General features: G+C 40.6%; 1 pseudogene; it reads right to left on the reverse strand.

The window, feature by feature from the left end:
* Positions 1-1,489: 1,489 nt before the first annotated feature.
* On the reverse strand, positions 1,490-1,561 carry LOC126472245 (U4 spliceosomal RNA; annotated as a pseudogene).
* Between the last annotated feature and the right edge of the window lie 4,455 nt (positions 1,562-6,016).

Genomic DNA, 6,016 nt, shown 5'->3' on the forward strand with positions numbered 1-6,016 from the left:
TGTCGGGAACTGTATCAAACGCCTTGCAGAAGTCAAGAAACACGGCATCTACCTGGAAACCCGTGTCTATGGCCCTCTGAGTCTCGTGGACGAATAGCGCGAACTGGGCTTCACACTATCGTCTTTTCCGAAACCCAAGCTGATTCCTCCAGAGTAGATTTCTAGTCTCCAGAAAAGTCATTATACTCGAACATAGTACGTATACCAAAATTCTACAACTGATCGACGTTAGAGATATAGGTCTATAGTTCTGCACATCCGTTCGACGTCCCTTCTTGAAAACGGGGATGACCTGTGCCCTTTTCCAATCTTTTGGAACGCTTCGCTCTCCTAGGGACCTACGGCACACCGCTGCAAGAAGGGGACAAGTTCCTTCTAGTACTCTGTGTAAAATCGAACTGGTATCCCATCAGATCCAGCTGCCTTTCTTCTTTTGAGCAATATTAATTGTTTTTCTATCTCTCTGTCATCTATTTCGATATTTACCATTTTGTCATCTGTGCAACAATCTAGAGAAGGAACTACAGTGCAGTCTTCCTCTGTGAAACAGCTTTGGAAAAAGACATTTAGTATTTCGGCCTTTAGTCTGTCATCCTCTGTTTCAGTACCATTTTGGTCACAGAGTGTCTGGACATTTTGTCCTCGCTTTGACATAAGACAAAAATTTCTTAGGATTTTCTGCCAAGTCAGTACATAGAACTGTACTTTCGAATCCGTTGAACGCCTCTCGCATAGCCCTCCTCACACTACATTTCGATTCGTGTAATGTTTGTTTGTCTGCTAGGCTCTGGCTATGTTTATGTTCGCTGTGAAGTTTCCTTTGCTTCTATAGCAGTTTTCTAACTCGGTTGTTGTACCACGGTGGCTCTTTTCCATCTCTTACGATCTTGCTTGGCACGTACTCATCTAACGCATATTGTACGACGGTTTTGAACTTTGTCCACTAATCCTCAACACTATCTGTACTTGGGATAAAACTCTTGTGTTGAGCCGTCAAGTACTCTGAAATCTGCTTTTCGTCACTTTTGCTAAACAGAAAAAACTTCCTACCTTTTTTAATATTCCTATTTAAGGCTGAAATCACCGATGCTGTAACCGCTTTAGGATCGCTGATTCCCTGTTCTGCGTTATCTGTTTCAAATAGTTCGGGTCCGTTTGTCACCAGAAGGTCTAATATGTTATCGCCAAGAGTCGGTTCTCTGTCTAACTGCTCAAGGTAGTTTTCAGACAACGCACTTAAAAAAATTTCACTGGATTCTTTGTCCCTGCCCCCCTTTATAAACGTTTGAGTCTCCCGGTCTAAAAAATTGCAGTAGCGGACGGTATTTCACGTCCACTAGGCGGTGTATTGGGAGAGATGACTCTGAGTACTATGGGACTTAACATCTATGGTCATCAGTCCCCTAGAACTTAGAACTACTAAAACCTAACAAACCTAAGGACAGCACACAACACCCAGTCATCACGAGGCAGAGAAAATCCCTGACACCGAGTTTTCAACTAGCAATAATCGCACCTCGGATAAACCTCATTGGTTACGATATTGCCACTTTTTCACGCTATTCAAGTATCATCCACTGCCCATTGACATTATATTCAGTACATAATAAATATATCCTTGTAGGCCGCTGATTAAGATGGATGGATAGGAGCCTCAAACTTTTGAATACTCGTGTCTTCAGTCACTGACAACACAGAGGAAAGCATCAGTGGAATGAACATTAAATACACGCATATAGTCTTAAGTAAAATGTACACTGATTAGCCAAAACATTATGACCATTGCCCACCGCTAGACTAAATGCTGCCTGATGATGTCAGAGGTACATGATGTAATAATGGAAGTGTATAACCTGAGCAGAGACGATTGAGGAATCAATCTACCGACACTACAGGTCGCCCAATGACATAAACCACTTTGACAAGGGACAGAGTGTTATGTCGGGCATCTGGGAATGAGCATCTTGGGGATGACGAACTAGTCTGCTGCTTGCTGCTACTGCTGGGAGCATCTATGGAATCAGGTTGAAGGATAGTGAAACTACGAATAGGTGACCAGGTGCTGGTTGTCTACATCTCTTTACAACACGTGGAGATCAGAGACGTTCTCATTTTACAAAGTAGTATAGGTGATGATATGTGACATCTCTGACAACTGAGTACGGTGCTAGTGCAGGAATAAGTATTTCTGAAGACAATGTTGAACGCACAGTACTGAAGATGAGGCTGCATAGCAGACAACCCCAACATGTACCAATGTTGACCCAGTGGCGTAGTTAGCTGCAATTGCAGTGAGCTCAGGATCACTGATATTACAGTGTGCATCCGTGTAAAAGTGTCACCTGGTCGGATAAATGTCATTACTTGTTACATGTCGATTGTTGTTACCGGATATGCCATCATCCAGCCAAATGGCAACTCAAAAAGTGCGATGTAGCATGGACACAAGTTGGTGGCGGATGTACGATACTATTTACCTGAGTTCCATGGGACCTGCGGTAGCAATTGAAGGCACCATGACAACAGTGGACTACCTCAACATTATTAAGGACTGCCGGCATCCATTCATGCTTGATGTCTCCTCCGATAATGATGTTTCCCTGTAGCAAGTTAACTGTCCATGTAACAACGACAGTGTCATGTTACAGTGGTTTGAGAAGCATGATAGTGAACTCACGTTGACGTCTTGGCCACCAAAAGCCCCTGATCTGCACCTGGTCAAATACATCTGGAATCCTATTGGGGACGAACCCCTCATAAACCACAGCATGGTAATTTACGGGAATTGTGCCACATATCCCCGGAAACATACCAACGATCTGTCGAATCCATGACAACAGATTCTCTGCTGTTTTGCGCTCTAAAGATGGACCAGTAAGCTATTAAGCTGGCTTTCATAATACTTCGGCTTATTGGCATATATTCCGTGTTTTGTTTTGTAACGTATTTCATCGTCATGAGGGCACCTGTACACAAGAGTTTACGAAACTACAAAGAATCACTGCCGAGTTCAATCCAAACTTTTTTCCTCACATTTGTGCGTAAATTACAACCATGAAACACTTTACTGTGCCCTACTGTTTGGGAGAACGCTTCTCAGTTTAGAGATAATTTTGAAATTTCGTGCTGTTATTTCCTGTATTGAAATAATGCTGTCAGTGTCCCTACAGATTGTTTATAACAGGCGTATTGACTCCTCCAAGAAAAGAGTGACAGGAAACAGAAATGACTCAAAGAAAAGCAGCACCTTTCGTCACAGCTTTGTTAAGTAAGGACGAAAGCGTCACAGAGAGGCTCATCCAACTCCAGCATATGGAACAGTCTTAGAAGACTTAACTAAAATATTGCTTCTTCCTGTGCATATCTCTCGCAAAGGCCATGATGGTAGAATGGGAGAGATCCGAGCTCACACAGATGCTTACCAGCAGTCATTCTTCCTACTCTCTGCATTCGCTACTGTAACACAAAGGGGGAGGGGGAGATTGGACAACGGTACACATAGTACCCTCCTCCACACTCCATAAGGTGGCTCGTAGTGTGTTGATGTAGATGTAGAAGTCGATATGTGCCACATTGTCTGAGCGTGAGTTATTAATTATTTTGTATTTTTTATTCACGTAGCGTTTACGTTCATTTGATTCCTGTTGAGATTTAAGTATGATAGCTTAATCAGAGTAATTATTTGTAGCACCTGTTGGCCAGAGACTTGCGAGATACTCCAAGTGTCACTAGACGGCGTTGGCTACCACCGAGCTGGTTCGCGCTAAAAGCAGCAGGAGAAAGGCGCGCATTACATTTTACTCGCTTGAACTGGTAGGTGAAGTGATATGATTTGTATGTGTCTCTTTCGTTGAAGCTACGTAATGTAATTGAGATTCTGTGTAACAGCAACACTCACTGGTACGTGTAAGTTATATTTCTGTCTTGAAGCTTTTGAAATTCATAAAATGCACAAAATTCGGGAAGCATTCCAATTCAGTTAGTACTCGATCAGATTGTTATGTGTAAATAACCACTAGCAATTAATTCTTTCGTATTGCTGTTGCTGTAAAAAGAAAATAGTCTTCCGTATTTTTAGTGCTCTGCATCCTATTATTGTTGTTCCGCTAGTATTGTTGTTCCATAATATATAACAGTGCAGAGTAACATAAAATCTGCGTTTTATTTTTACTTCTTTCCATCCAGCAGTTTTCAGGTGTGCATATTGACTTTGATCTGTGCTATTGCATTAAATTTATAGACATCGTATGTCGATTTTTGGAGGAAGCGCAATAAAAATTTTGTGGATAAATGTGGATTTTACCATATGTAGGGATTTAACTAATGAGGTGAGACAGTAGCATACTTCACTCAAACTGCAGGTAATAATATTTTGTATTAGTAGTTAGAGATATAATGCCATTCTGTCAATTATATCTATATACAATCATTGCAACGTCACATTTCACTTATACGTTAACCCAATACTATTACATTCCCAGCAATGACTGAAAAGCCGATTGCTTGACAAGAGCTCTTTATAGTTTGTTGGATTCATTGGGTTTATTGTAACCTCCTTTAGTAAGGTTACTGTACTGAAGTTGTGAATTGTTTGTCACGAAACAGAAACGGCTGGTGATACGGTACTCAGTCTGTCACTTTAGAAAATAAATTTTGACCTTTCCATTTCAGAACATTTTTCCACACAAGCGACTTATCAACTAGCATTCCCCATCTTCTCCCTCGTACACTTTCACCTGTGTCAATTTTCCCTTCTAATAATGATACGCATTGTATAAAATTTTGCACTTAGCTGTCCCTGGCGTCCCTCTGAACTTGATGTCACAAGCGGCAGCTTTTGATTGTGATACGGTCCCGCATAGAAATCTTGCAGTCGTGGTGCCCCTTGGCGCCCCTGACAGCTTGGTGTCCAAGCGGCGATTTGTGTCGCTTGGGACTTCAACTTATCTTGACTACATTTAAACACAGACATCTGTAGGAGCTTGTCGTCAGAATTTGTATTTGTATTATGAGCTATAGCTTTCTCCACTATAAGCTGTAGCTTTCGCCCTGTTCCATCTGGAGCTGTGACAGAAAAAGCTTTCATGCCTTTATTATCTAATAGCACTTCTTTCTGACGCAGTTTGAGATTTGTGTAAAAGTCACAATTTCTGCCTTCTTCGAGTACAACCGAATCGTAAGTAATGAGAACGGAAGTGAAGTTAAATGTGCAGTGTTTAGTGTGCTTCAGCATTATAAACATACAATTAACTTCACTGTAAACTTTGAGCTACTTATGAGATTTTGCAAGGTATTTATCATATAACATGGCCACTCCTGTTCTTCAAGAGTTGGTACATTGAGGTTTTTCTTATTTATTTTGATCAGTTTACTGCATTATTGTGGTATTCGAAGTGAAATATTTAACACTGAAAACCTAGAAATTGAAACATGTATATTGTGATGAAGTCATTTTTTGTTAGTTCCTCTAAGAATTTATTTAGTTATTTATTTGTCCTCTGATCATTTAGCACAATATTATCGGACATGTCAAATCTATTACATAGGATTTTACATGTAGCAAGTTTGACTTATGGATGAGTCATAAACAAACAACATGCATATGTTACACACACACACACACACACACACACACACACACACACACACACACACACACACGCACACAGATGATATGTACATAGGCCTACACTAACTGCACACACCATGCTTTCCCTCACTAAACTTTGCTGTCAATTTTGGCTAGCCTCAGGTCAGCGAGTGTTGTATACAGTTTGGTATCTGAAACACACAAAAACGCGTGCTGTATATAAATATGTACAGGAAGTTTCCCTTGAATATGTTTTAGAATGAATCTTCACCTTTGTCACATGTTAAATATCTTGAATTTTGCTCAAAAGTGAAAACTCCTTTGAAACAGTTATTGAGTTTGTGAGAAAATATAATTCTGTGTGGTATGAGGGACTAAAAGTGAACTAAGTATGCATCTTTCCAACCTTCAAAGATGCAAACTGCT

The sequence above is a fragment of the Schistocerca serialis genome, chromosome 3, assembly GCF_023864345.2.
Source record: "Schistocerca serialis cubense isolate TAMUIC-IGC-003099 chromosome 3, iqSchSeri2.2, whole genome shotgun sequence".
NCBI classification, from domain to species: domain Eukaryota; kingdom Metazoa; phylum Arthropoda; class Insecta; order Orthoptera; family Acrididae; genus Schistocerca; species Schistocerca serialis.